The following is a 14,596-nucleotide window of genomic DNA, read 5'->3' as shown; positions in this document are numbered from 1 at the left end:
ACATAGAAGGGAAGTCTGATTGAGTCTAATGGGCTTCAGTGTGTTTAGATTTAAATTTTTGACAGTTGGAGTTTGATGGAATGTTCAGATGAGCCAATGTAAGTCTATGGGATTTTTTATGATTTTTAATCTTAATTTTTATGAAAACCGTAAGTCGGATCAGTTAGAAAAGATATAGCAACTCGAGTCAGACCAGTCTGAAGATCTGGGCTGAGTTTGGAGTTTGTAGAGTTAAAGCTCTAGGAGGAGTAGCAGTCAGAAATTTTAGTCTCAGAAAAAGAATAATAATAATAAGTTTAAGACGGATTTCAGTAAGTTGGCTTTCTCAAGCCAACTTAATAAGTATGCAAGAGAACAATAGTGATGCCTTGCCTTTGGCAAGCACCACTAATAATAAGTATGCAAGATAACAATAGTGATGCCTTGCCTTTGGCAAGCACCACTAATAAGTTTAAATAGGATTTCAGTAAGTTGGCTTTCTCAAGCCAACTTAATGAGATGGGCATTGATTTTACAGGAGTTTGTTTTGGTCATAAGTTATAAGAAAGGTGCAGAAACATCATAGCTGATGCACTCTCCAGGGCTTACGCTGGTGGTAACTGAATTGCATCTATTTTGGTGACATGAATTGAATGTTGTAATCTGATTTGTTCTAAATCAGGTTTTGTAACTAAGGGTGGGGGTGTTATGTCCCTGGACGCAAGTTATTCTTTGTATTTATTTGCATTTGCAAAGTATTGTATATCTTGTATTGCGTGCTCGAGATTGTGTGCAGTTCTCTCTCTCTCTCTTCCTTCTGGCAATGCTTGAGCTTCTATTGTGTGTGTGCGTCGTGAAGCTCCGCCATGGGTGTTGTTTCGTTCCGTCTTCTGTCTCCTGCCCTAGACAACTTTTAGTGTTGCTGAATAATGACATTGTTGACTTGCCATTGAAAGTCCGCTTTTCCACTGACATTACCTGGAACAATTTGTCCCAGTAACTTTTTTCCCAGGAACTTTTTTTTTTCAGCCAGACCTGTTGCTGTTGAGGATGCAACGATACCATTTTTTCAGAACCGATCCGATCCAAGATTTTGAGTATCTGCCGATACCGATCCAATCCAATACCAGCACAGTTTTTTTTTTTTAAATCGATGTAGAATTTCTATTCTTCTGTGTGTTGACCTGATCGTCACTCTTTTGTGTGTTAAACACAATCTACTACATATAGATAACTTAATTTTAATGAAAAATAAATGAAAAAATATATAATCATAATCTATGACAAAAATACTATTATAAACTAGGTTAGTGGATAATTTAGCAGCAAAAGAAAAATCATGGGTGCACAATAATTTTATAAAACCTAGTGAAACATTTTTATTTACAAATAAAAGTGAATAAGTGTACTAAATCTGGTAAAATGGTACACATTACTCTTTGTATTGTTGTAAAATACATTCATGAAAAAACAAGCAAATACATTTGTATATAAATATATACTATAAAATTAAAAGACGTTTATTTTAAATCTATAGCACAGTAATGAAGGCAGTAACATATTATAGATAGGACAGAACAAGAAAGACTATTAATAAGGTTTCATTGCGCAAAATAATTATAATACGAAAGGATCGAATACAGAGCGGCACAAAGCGCTTATGCACATCCTGAGCGCAGAATGATGCGCTTGAAGCAGCACGGAGTCACAGCACATAGGCTGCACAGCCCTCCGAGTCCGCATAGAAAAGTTCAAAGGGAAAATATATTTATGCGTAGTGTATTAAATCTGTGCATTAGTTTATTGAGCCTTTTCTTTTAACAATTTTAGACCTCAGTTACTGTGCGCTCTTGGAGAGAGTTTGACTGTAGTAACCGAACGTGACACGCAGTTTGAATGCTGAATGGAGGATCACAGACAGACGCAGCGGAGAGAAGAGTTTACCTGAACTTTAATTTAATGAATTAAATATTTATCTGTACCTCAGATTAAACTATGCAACAGCTTTAGAACACTTGAAATATTGTGCATGAAAACATTATGGTGCTTTATAATGTTTTTGAGCCTTTCGTGAGGCTCAACACAGTGGCGCCTCCAGAAATTTTTCATAGGGGTGGCCAGATGGGGCCACTTAAAATCTTGGGGTGGCACACCAAAACTATAAACCATAATTTCAGAATTTTATTCTACTGTTGTAGTAAACCGGCCTGTAGAAAACACTATCAGAAAGACTTAAGGAACTCCTACTGATATACTTTGGTTTATTCTGTTATATTTAATGTTACTAATGATATAATGTGCATAGACTAATAACAGTACAGTTAACATTTTGAGTTGCACAACAATTCTTGCAACAATTCCTCGTCATTGTGTTCTGTCACTAATGCTGGCTGTGTATCCTTGTCATGCTGCTCTGTCTGTTCCTCTCCTCTATCCTCCTCCTTCTCCTCCTCCTCACTATTACTAAGCCTCTGTTGCTCCCCTGCCATCTCTTTCACTCCTCCTTCTGTACTTTTCTTCTTAAAATAAGAAGAGATGTCTGTGGACTTTCTCTTCATTGTCTGAAAATTGACATAACATATACATGCACCAGCTAACGACGTTAGCTAGGTAACTCTTGTCAAAACGTGTCAAAGACACATCAAAAAGCTGCTGTAACAGTATACTGTAACCATTTGGCACTTAAAAAGCACATGTCACGACACATAATTCCCCGTCTTCTTTTACTAAAGAATATTTTTTACTTATTTACTTACCGGTAGTCTTCTTCGTCTTCTTTCTTAACTTCTTTTGAAATTGTTGACCGACGGGCACGCGCTGAGCTGTTGCTGTCTGAGCGCGCAACAGCGGCATGGACGGAGGGGCGGCGGAGAGGGCTGGCTACTGTGTGCGATCGAAGGTCTAGAGTGGCTTGCCTGCCTGGCTGTGCATTAGGGACGAAATGTATAACTGATGCTACTAAAATTTATACTGGCCAGTGGCTCAACAATAACACAGAATTGTATACGCACAATATCGGATTTGGATCGGTCTCGTCTGACTGCTACCCGATCCGCAGAAAATGACTGTATCGGAGCCGATACCGATCCTGAGTATCGGATCGATGCGTCCCTAGTTGCTGTCTGCATTTCCATCTCGTTCTAAAGTACAGAGAAGAATAGGCTAATAGTTTGGTGACATAGGTCTGCATGCGTTTCTCAATACCAAATACACAAATTTCAGACTTGCGCCCTCGGTAGTTCGGACTTCGCGAATTTGACTCGGGAGTGTGAACTCCCGCAGACGAGACGACGCAAGTCCAGTAATTCTGCAAACAGCAGCATACTTGATAATGTCAGTCAGCTCGGCTTGGCTACTGCAATTTCCCTCACTGTATACAATAAGACGAAATATGATATCAAACAGCATTGACTTTTTATTTTCATTTAATATATTAATAGATTAATAGAATAATATAATAAACACCAAAGATTACCTGTTAGATTTACCCAAAACAAATTATATTTAATGTTTAACCACTACAGAGACATCGGAGCCAGTGGCAAATGTCAGAAGGACTAACCGAGATGAGGCTGCTCTCGTCAGGACACATGAGCACTGAGCGCCCGCTGATCGCATAGAGCTCATGTCTCTGAAATAAGCGAAGTGCATTTTGTTATAAATTGTCTTTATAAATAAACTGCAGATTTGAGTTTTAAACAACTACATTCTTGCATGAAATACTTTTAAAACTACATTCCATGACACAATAACTGTAATATTTAAAAAAAATATATATGCAAATTAGGGATGTGCCCGAAGCCGAATACCTTATTCGGAAAGGCACGGATAATGGCTTCAAAACGAATAACGGATTTATCCGAATAACAGAAAACATTCAGCAGACACAATCACATGTTTGCTGGAACAGCACTACATTAGTGAGGTCTGCGGTTGTTAAGATTTGTGCAATAATAATGGCTAGTACTGCTGTGAAAGCGTTTGACACAGTTTCGTACAGATAATATCATGGTGATCATTGCGTTTGTCTAACGAATGTGGTCTCCTCAGCAATAAACATCCGCGCGCTCCTTCTTTGATTGCTGCCTGTCAGTGCCGGTGAAGCAGTGTTTGCCAGATATTGCTACAAAAAACAAACACAACCAAGCTCCTGACAAATGTACCAAAATAAGTTTAAATCTTGTATTTTGCAAATAGGATACAGAATCTCTAACCTCAACCTTCATATTCCCACTTTATTAATGCCCTAATTACTTTATTAACGCTGTTACATTAGGTATTAAAACAAGTCCAGCGACGCTTATAATAACTAGATCTGGCAACAAGGCGGAGCGGAGTGGAGGCTGCACTTGCGCCAAGCTCCTTCACTCCTGCGTTTGGCAGTTGCTGTGAGTCAGCCACACGAATTTATTCAGCGACATGATTTTAAATCATTTTTCATATGTTTTCAAATTTTATTTTTGAACATGAAACATTTACGGAGGTCTGGACCTCATAGCTGGCTATGGGCTTGGAGGTGTAAAATGAATGAGTGTAAACTATAGCCTATATTATGAAATGAGCACAAATCAATAGCCGCGATGCGCCTCTCTCAGAAATCAGAGCTTTGTCTGGAGTTATATCAACTCGACAAAAATATCCTAAAAACGGTCCTAACTTCAAACCTTTTCGAAATCCAACTGTAAAAAACCATTACATTTGTCCTTTTCGTGAATGGCATTACATTTAATTATACAAGATTATACCAAATTATTTGTTGCGCTCTGTTGATAAAAAAAACTCGTAGCTAAATGATCACAGATCTACTAGTGTTTTTATTTAAGATTGTGGATGCTTGTCTCTTGTCAAATTTGTACACAAAGTTTCACTGTAAAATAAGAATAAAGTTTTAAATAGAAGATATTTACAAAGTTATAATTTTAATAAAAAAGGAATACTTTCTTTAGTTATACAAGGCATATTTGTTAAATGAAAACTACGAATCGAACAGATTTGCATTTAAAATGGTATTTTCATGTAATTTGACGAACTTTCGGTTTAAGACACGACCACTGCCAGATCTATCCGAATACAGATACGGATACAAATAATTTTGAGATTGTCACAGATACAGATACAAATAATGGCTCCGCTGCACACCCCTAATGCAAATAAATGGAGGTTGAAATACTGCTGAGTGAACTCACAACCAATCAGTGTGCTCAGTGCCCACATTCCACGTCCCACCCCCGAAAGTTCAGGACCTTTGAAAAGTACTACCCCTGTGAAAACACAGAGTACCGACCAAAGTCCCTAGTTCCTGGGTAAAGTTCCTGTGGTGGAAACGGGGCTCAAGTAGTCTTTTCAGTTGTGCTGCGGAGTTCCGTTTTCAAGCGGCAAAGATTAAGCTCTATGCTTTATTCCCCTGTAACCCCGTTCACAAGAGTTTTTGTTTGTAAATAATTATTATTTGTGAAGCAGTAGGTTGGAGATTGCCTTTTATTTTGTGAACTGTTTTCTCCTGGTTTTTGGCCAGCTAGGGAGTTAGGAAAGACTCCTGTATTTCTTTTTGGGATTTTCTTTGTTAGGAAATTTAAACTTTTCTAAACCCTTAGTTAGTTTGAACTTTTGGTTTGTTATTTTGGCCTGGATCCCCCTCCGAAGTTATATGCTTCTACTAATTAATGATTTATAAAATAATAAACTTTTCAGCTTGTGAATGAAGCCTCTATTGCGGTCACTGTGTGCTGGGACAGGAGAAGAGCCAGGTTATTCTTTAATTTTATTCTTGCCACTGGCCTTACCAACCCTAGACTGGTCAGGTCGTGACTAAATTTTTTATACTCTACCTCCTAGGGCTTAAATGCTACAAGCCCAAGCTTGGCACAGATGTGTAGTTTGTTGCTATATATTTTCAGACTGATCAGACTTATAGTTTTTGTATGAATCATTTTTAAAAAATAAATAAAAAAATCCCATAGACTTACATTTTCTGAGCAAAAATGACCCCTCTAGAGGCCAATTGCAGTCCACTAGTGGGAGTTGCAGGATAAGAAATCTTTCAACTCCATGCTCTCTCTTAAAAATACTTACATTTATAAATAAATGCAATATTTTGCCAAACTAAACCAACAGATCTTATCATTACCAGTTCAGGTCTCCACAGTAATGACTGATAATGTCTACAATGATAATGTCTGATGGCCAGAGGCCAGTGTGAAAGAGACTCGCGACAGATGACTGATCGGCCACTCCTGTGTGCTGATGAAAGATTATCAAGGCTGCCCATGTTGGCTTCTCAAGCCAACATCAAAGTTTGTCCACGTTTGTCCTCTACTAGTCACTCCGGTGTGCTAAAAAAAAAATGGAAATATTAATGGAAATATACTTTTAGAGATATTTTACTCATCATGACTTCTAAGGATACAAATAATTATGGTACGGAAGAGGATTAGGGCCAAGCAATAATAAAAAAAAAAAATCAAACCATCTTGAGATTAAAGGCATGATAATGTGAAAAACCTCTATTTTTGGAGAAAATTTTTTTAAATAAAATCGAAATAAAATGCTGAGAATAAACTCATTAAATTATGAGAACAAATGCATTTACTCGCTGACATGTCTCAATCAGGCTACCACTAAACAGCGCTGTGAGAAGTGTTTTCGAGTTTGGAGCAGAGGTTTTCGATACAAACCACAGATTCCGCAGTTGATTTAAACTAGTTTAAAAGCAGCTGAAAAAGCGCTGACATTCTCAACAACATTGATGCGGAAAACAGGAGAAATGCTGTGTGACAACAATCTAGTTAGAATATTTTTCAATCTACAAATTAATATTTATAATGGATTTACTGTAGCCAGGGCCCGATTATCCATAGACTGGATTGGGCAAGTGCCCTGGGGCACCAGCCAATAGGGGGCACCAGGTGATTAAGATAACGACTAGACCTTTAAAATATTTTTCATGTTTTGTGTATATATACAGGTGCATCTCAATAAATTAGAATGTCATGGAAAAGTTCATTTATTTCAGTAATTCAACTCACTAAATTCAATGCACACAGACTGAAGTAGTTTAAGTCTTTGGTTCTTTTAATTATGATGACTTTGGCTCACATTTAACAAAAACCCACCAATTCACTATCTCAACAAATTAGAATACTTCATAAGACCAATAAAAAAAAAAAAAAAACATTTTTAGTGAATTGTTGTTCTTCTGGAAAGTATGTTCATTTACTGTATATGTACTCAATACTGTAATTGGTAGGGGCTCCTTTTGCTTTAATTACTGCCTCAATTCGGTGTGACATGGAGGTTATCAGTTTATGGCACTGCTGAGGTGGTATGGAAGCCCAGGTTTCTTTGACAGTGGCCTTTAGCTCATCTGCATTTTTTGGTCTCTTGTTTCTCATTTTGCTCTTGACAATACCCCATAGATTCTCTATGGGGTTCAGGTCTGGTGAGTTTGCTGGCCAGTCAAGCACACCAACACCATGGTCATTTAACCAACTTTTGGTGCTTTTGGCAGTGTGGGCAGGTGGAAAATGAAATCAGCATCTTTAAAAAGCTGGTCAGCAGAAGGAAGCATGAAGTCCTCCAAAATCTCTTGGTAAACGGGTGCAGTGACTTTGGTTTTCAAAAACTTAACACTGGACTTCAAGCAACTTGGGCTATGAGCTTCTCCACCCTTCCTCCAGACTCTAGGACCTTGGTTTCCAAATGAAATACAAAACTTGCTCTCATCTGAAAAGAGGACTTTGGACCACTGGGCAACAGTCCAGTAGTTCTTCTCCTTAGTCCAGGTAAGACAGTCCAGGAGTGGCTTAACAAGAGGAATATGACAACTGTAGCCAAATTCCTTGACACGTCTGTGTGTGGTGGCTCTTGATGCCTTGACCCCAGCCTCAGTCCATTCCTTATGAAGTTCACTCAAATTCTTGAATCGAATTTGCTTGACAATCCTCATAAGGCTGCGGTTCTCTCGGTTGGTTGTGCATCTTTTTCTTCCACACTTTTTCCTTCCACTCAACTTTCTGTTAACATGCTTGGATATGGCACTCTGTGAACAGCCAGCTTTGGCAATGAATGTTTGTGGCTTACCTTCCTTGTGAAGGGTGTCAATGATTGTCTTCTGGACAACTGTCAGATCAGCAGTCTTCCCCATGACTGTGTAGCCTAGTGAACCAAACTGAGAGACCATTTTGAAGGCTCAGGAAACCTTTGCAGGTGTTTTGAGTTGATTAGCTGATTGGCATGTCACCATATTCTAATTTGCTGAGATAGTGAATTGGTGGGTTTTTGTTAAATGTGAGCCAAAATCATCACAATTAAAAGAACCAAAGACTTAAACTACTTCAGTCTGTGTGCACTGAATTTATTTAATACACGATTTTCACAATTTGAGTTGAATTACTGAAATAAATGAACTTTTCCACGACATTCTAATTTATTGAGATGCACCTGTATTATTTTGCTGGAAGAGATACAGATACATACAAAATGAACAGTTAATGATACAATACAGAGAGAATGTAAAATGCATGCATATAAAGAATTGCGATTCGGGCAGGTCAGTGTATTTGCCCCTTCCCCACAGTCAGAGTTGAGGCCGACAAATTCTAATATTAAATTCACGATGGATGGGCAGCATCAGCTTAGCAGTTGTGTGAAACATAAATTAAAAAAAGAGAAAATATCATGACACATAGCCACCCTTCAAAAAGTACCTGCAATATCACATTTTTTTCTTCGAAATGAAGAAAAGACAGAGACATCGGCATCACCAGCAGAAGGCACTAGCAGTGAAACTGATACAACTTGAAGCGGCTGTCTGCACTCTCCCTGCTGGCTATTGAATCCGAACTAGTCAAGGGAATGGACTTTGAGGATTTAGTTAATGATTTTGCATGAGCAAAGTCTAGAAAAAAAGATGTTCTGCTAAAGGTAAGGCTTATTTACCATTATATGGAGGGGGAGGGGGTAAGCAACCCTTACCCTTGGGCACTACACTGTTAATTCGGGCCTGCCTGTAGCAACACTAAACCTATCCAATTAATACATTATTATTAAACACTCATTAGACAATTTTTTCCCCACATTTCTGATGTGATGTACGATGAGAAAAGGAAGAAAAGCGAGCTTGGCAAAAGACTGATTCGAACCCTAGTCAACTGAAACATGTTACAGTGGTGGCCATAATTGTTAGAACACTATTTTCACCGGCTAAAAATGGTTTTAAGTCAGTTATTTCTATCGTGTGTCAGTAGGAAATGTCAGTTTACATTTTCAAACATTCACTTTGCCATTAATTGAAATAATCCAGTGAGATTTTTGTTTGCACAAGGAGTCTGACAACAGCCAGTGTTCAACACAGAGATCTGATCAAACTGAGACAGATTAAATCCAGAAGAACTGTGGTAATGTCTCCAAGATGCTTAAAGAAACCTACCTGGAAAGCTACAGTAGTCTTAAAGGTTTTAGGCACTTGTCTAAAAATGCTGTAAAATGAGGACGCTGTCAAAAAATGTCAAAAATAGATTTTCTTTATCAGTTAACTTCTATTAACTAAATTAAATCAACATTTGGTGTGACCATCCTTTGCGATTAAAGCAGCTTTTGCCCTAGGTGCAGTTGTGCATAGTTTTTCAGGTACTTTATTAATTAAATATTTATTATATATATCTTAAAGTTGAGGGACATTTTTGTGGCATTTTTGCCCCAAGCCCTTGTTAATTTCCGACCGTGGTGCTAGTTTATTTTTGATATTAATATGCTACATTCATCAAGTACCATATTTAGCCTATGTACCCACTATTCAAGGGTACAATCTGGAGCTGATGTTACTGACAGGCTGATGTTGCTGTTAACCCTCCTTCTTATCTTCACCATATCGGTTATACAAACACAAACATGGTCATGCTCAAAATCATTCTTTTTTATTAAACACATTCAGTTTCTTCCATATGTTATCAGCTCATCAAGGATAACTTGGATAGTTCTGTCTCTAAAATGTAATTGGTTAAGCCATGGACAAAGTTGTTATCGTTTGACAGGCCTAATAAATGTATTTATCGAACATGTCTTTTGTTGTGCATGTTCTTCCTGTGTTGTGTGGGTTTTTTCCGGGTGCTCCGGTTTCCCCCACATTACAAAGACATGCAGCATAGGAGAATCGGACACTATAAATTGCCCGTAGGTTTGAGTGAGTGAATTTGTGTGTCTGTGTATGAGCCTTGTGATGGGTACTCACGTCACCAGTGTAGCGTCTGCCTAGACTCATTGATGGTTGTTTACAATTTGTTTTAAGAGACCCTTTTAGCCTTTTGACATTTGCATATAAATTACAGACCTGGCCCCACTGTCTACATTTATATGGGTGCTAAATTTAAATGGCTTTACCACTATCACTTGTGCAAGCCTGTGTATGGATCTAATTCCATCGTCAAGTTTGCAGACGACACCACGGTGATTGGCCTCATCAGTAACAACGATGAGACTGCCTATAGGGAGGAGATCCAGCACCTGGCCACATGGTGCACTGAAAATAACCTGCTCCTCAACACCACCAAAACGAAGGAGCTCATCGTGGACTTCAGGAAGGAGTCAAGAGGCACACACGACACCATCCACATCAATGGAATGGCTGTTGAGCGTGTCTCCAGTTTCAAGTTCCTGGGGATCCACATCTCGGCGGACATGTTGTGGAAAACCAACACCTCCAGCCTGGTCAAGAAGGCTCACCAGCGCCTCTTCTTTCTGAGGACACTGAGGAAGAATCAGCTCTCCTCGGCTATCCTGGTGAACTTCTATCGCTGCGCAATAGAAAGCATCCTGACCAACTGTGTCACAGTATGGTATGGGAGCTGCTCTGTTGCGGAGCGCAAGGCACTGCAGCGGGTGGTGAAAACTGCCCAGCGCATCACAGGGACTCCACTACCTGCCATTGAACACATCCAGAGGAAACGCTGTCTGCATCGAGCTCGCAGCATCCTTAAGGACTCCTCTCACCCAGCCCACAGACTGTTTTCTCTCCTGCCCTCCGGCAGGCGTTTCAGGTGCCTCCGGACCAGGACCAGCAGATTAAAGAACAGTTTCTTCCCCAGAGCTGTCTATTTACTGAACTCTAACCCCCGTTGATCCACTTCCTCATATATTGTTAACTCTTCTCTCCTACCTCACATCGGCCTTATTTGCACTACTGAATGTACATTTTTATTACAGTAACAACTGTTTACTTTTGTATCTTGCACTACCATACCTAAATTGGATTATGCTCATTTGCACTGCCGACTGTTGTTTACATTACATTATCAATGTTTACATTAACATTTTGCACCGTATGTCTAATTGTAATATGCAATCACTTCCACTGCACTTTTACGCCTTGTTTATAGTAATAACCATCTGTATATATATTATATTGATAGTACATATCACCTGTAAATTCTGTTCATAGTAATAGCCATCTGTATATTTATTCACTATACATATTCACCTGTAAATTCTGTTTATATTAATAACCATCTTTCTATATATATTTATACATATATTCAGTACATATCCTTGTCCTGCACTTATTCAACCATTGTATATCCTGCACTTGCTGCTATTGCACTTCTGGTTAGACCTAAACTGCATTTCGTTGCCCTGTACCTGTACATGTGTAATGACAATAAAGTTGAATCTAATCTAATCTAATCTAATCTAATCTAATCAAGAAGAGGCTAAACAGCCCTCTCTGGTCTCCCCATAAAACTTCAAACACATTCCAAAGAGGAGTAAATGACCCCCGTGCCAGGCACCAACAGCCTGACTAGACCAGTGGTCTGTCTCCACAATTTCAATACACATCTCACACACACACAGACACACACACAGACACACACACACACACACACACACACATAAAGACATTTTCTTTATTTAGGCCAAAATTAAGCAGTTATAAATGTATCTGGTATATGCATGTTTATATTAGCCTAATTACAACTCTTTACATGTATTAGTTAGACTCTAAATGCCTATATTCAAGTGTATGAGTGTATATCTGCTTTAATATCTTCCAGAGGTTTCTTTCTTGGTATCAAAATGATCTTCTTTTTATTCCTCAAACAATGATGTACACTATGTGATCATGAAATGCATCGTACAATTTTTACTATGCTTTGAAGTAAAACTACACCAACTATCCAGACCAGCAATAAAAATGCAAATGGACCATAAACAGAGACAAAGAAAGTTTCTCCCGCTCAAAATTCATGCCTCTGATTGGCCATTCCACCCAAAAGGTGGGTGCAGCTAGGAACTATCAAAAGTTCCGAACTCAGACTAATCGTGGCTCAAAAACCCTTTTTCTTGAGACGGACACTCTCTAAGACTCTTCAAAAGCTCTCCTCTTGAATTTGATTTTCTGACAATTCTAATCTTCAAGTAACTTTGTCGATTCGCTGTGGACTTTCCTTTCTTCAGAAGAACCTGAGGAAAACCTCACTCCTAAAAAACTCATCAATAACCTCCATTGTCTATCGCATCAGGACTCTTGTTCAGCAACAAAGCCAATGCAAGTAAACATTTACAACTATTTAGATGCGTTTAAGTTTGAATCCCTTTTTAAGGTGATTTTTGATTCTTTGATTCTCATTAGGCTCTGGTTAATTGATGTTAAATACTGCCATTCTTTGTTCTTACTTTCCTTCATTCTGTATATTTGCTTAGTTTAGTTGTATGTTAGCTATAGTGTCATTTATTAAATCCCTTATATTCACAGTTGATTGTCTCTGTGTGCTGCTCACAATTCGAAGTCACTGAATGTTGATCCTTGCTACATACTAAACTATTGCTAGTACTGCATAAAGTAAGAAAGCTATTCTTTCCTAGAATTAATAAGTGATTATATTGTCTGCTCGGTGGACGGCCAGATCAAATAATTGTGATATCGATTCTGCTACAGTTAATTCTAAGATCTAATCTAAATATTTATTAGTAATTATAACCAGTTATAATTAATTATAAATATTTGCCTTTTGAGCTAATATGCTACACCAGTGATGCTATGATATTTGGATCATATGTCACTTAAGGTGTGGTTATGAGTACATCACATAAGAAAGATTGGTGGGATGTCTAACTCGTAGAACCTCTTTTTGTATCATCAACACGAGGAAGACACAAGTGTAATAAAATACATTTTATTAACGAAAGATAGACTAGATTAATCACAGCTACTAAATGAAAACCATGCATGACAAAGCAATAAAGTGCATAAGATGCATGAATGGCAAGTGATTCAGTTGGGTGTTGCAATGCCAGAGTTACATTATCGTATATGTAAAGATAAACTGTTGCTACTCTGAAACAAATAAGGTGAAGAACGTTATTATGCATCAAACAAATATGTGAAAGATTATTTATCAATTGCAATTAGCCATATAATATCTTGTGCTGGTAACAATGCAGTGGGGAGCAGGAATCTGTTTCAACAGCCTTGAACAAGAAGCACTGTAGGATGCTGATCTCCTGGAGCACCAAAGGGTCCTAAGATCTGGAACACGCAGATGTGGCCCTGGAGTAGGTGCAGAAAGTCCTTGCCTGGAACACACAAGCAAAATTACCTTGAAGTGAAGGTTTGCTCGCTGGAGCTTAACCTTGTTGCAAATGTCTGTGTGTCTTCTGCCTCTCTTGGCTAGAGACTCAGAACTTGGTACATCCGCTTTGTCCCTCTAGGGTGGAGATTCAGGAAGTGCTGCATCTGTTCTTGTCTCGCTGGACAAAGACTCAGAACGTAGAGTATCTCTTTCTCTCAGAACGTGGTCGTATCTGTTGCTGCCTCAAAAGCTGGAGACTCAGGGCTTGATATCTGTTATTGCCTCTTCCCTCATGGGCCAGAGGTTCAGAATGTTGGTGATCTGTTAGTGTCCCTTCCCTTTTGGGACTCAAAACTGTGTTGTTTTTGTTACTGTCTCTCTGGATGTGCTGGAGACTCAGAACAAGGAGTGTCTTTTGGAAGGGTACCTTTATCCCTTCCTGATGAGGAGGAGATTACATTTTGGTGCTTCTCCATTTTCTATGCTGTGATTGACTGTTTCCATCAGAGTTTCCATCATGGTGTGTCCTTTTCTCCGTATTTGCATAGTCCAAACACACATTTAGAAAAGTGTCACTAAAGTTTTACCGGTGCATTTTTCACTTACCAAACCACAACCAGAATACCTCTGACAATGTTATAAACACATTAAGTCCAAAAATTATCGCAAAAGATTGAACTGTCATGCATGCATTCATTTGTCCATTAACAGCTGAGTTTGTTTACGATGTTGCACTACACATCGCTGTCACTCAGAATACGTATTTCTCTGAATAAATATGAGATGGGTGTGTTGTAGTTTGCATCAGTTTTAAGGTTTGAAACCATAGTTTGAAAACATGGATTTGGATGGATCTCTGTGATCTCTCTGTGGCCCACTGCTGCTGCGTCCAGAAGTCCTAAGGAATTTTTATGGCAGTCACAGGCCAAACCTTAGGAATCAGTCTCGAGGTGGGTGAAGGGCAGAAACTGCATTTTGACCAATGAGAAGTCCTGTCCTTCCCAGGCTTGGTGCCAAAGGTCTTCTTTGCCCTCTAAGAGGTGTCTGGCTGTTGT

The 14,596-nt window shown here is 38.7% G+C and overlaps 1 protein-coding gene across 1 annotated transcript in view; it reads left to right on the top strand.

Annotated features, from left to right (window-relative positions):
- ubtd2 (ubiquitin domain containing 2) overlaps nt 1–14,596 on the top strand; it is an 88,747-nt gene that overhangs the window by 22,918 nt on the left and 51,233 nt on the right. The window lies entirely within an intron of this gene.

Source organism: Onychostoma macrolepis, chromosome 21, assembly GCF_012432095.1.
Source record: "Onychostoma macrolepis isolate SWU-2019 chromosome 21, ASM1243209v1, whole genome shotgun sequence".
In the NCBI taxonomy this organism is placed as follows: domain Eukaryota; kingdom Metazoa; phylum Chordata; class Actinopteri; order Cypriniformes; family Cyprinidae; genus Onychostoma; species Onychostoma macrolepis.
Note: the sequence above shows the minus strand (reverse complement) of the source record. Positions and strands in the feature narration are given on the sequence as shown.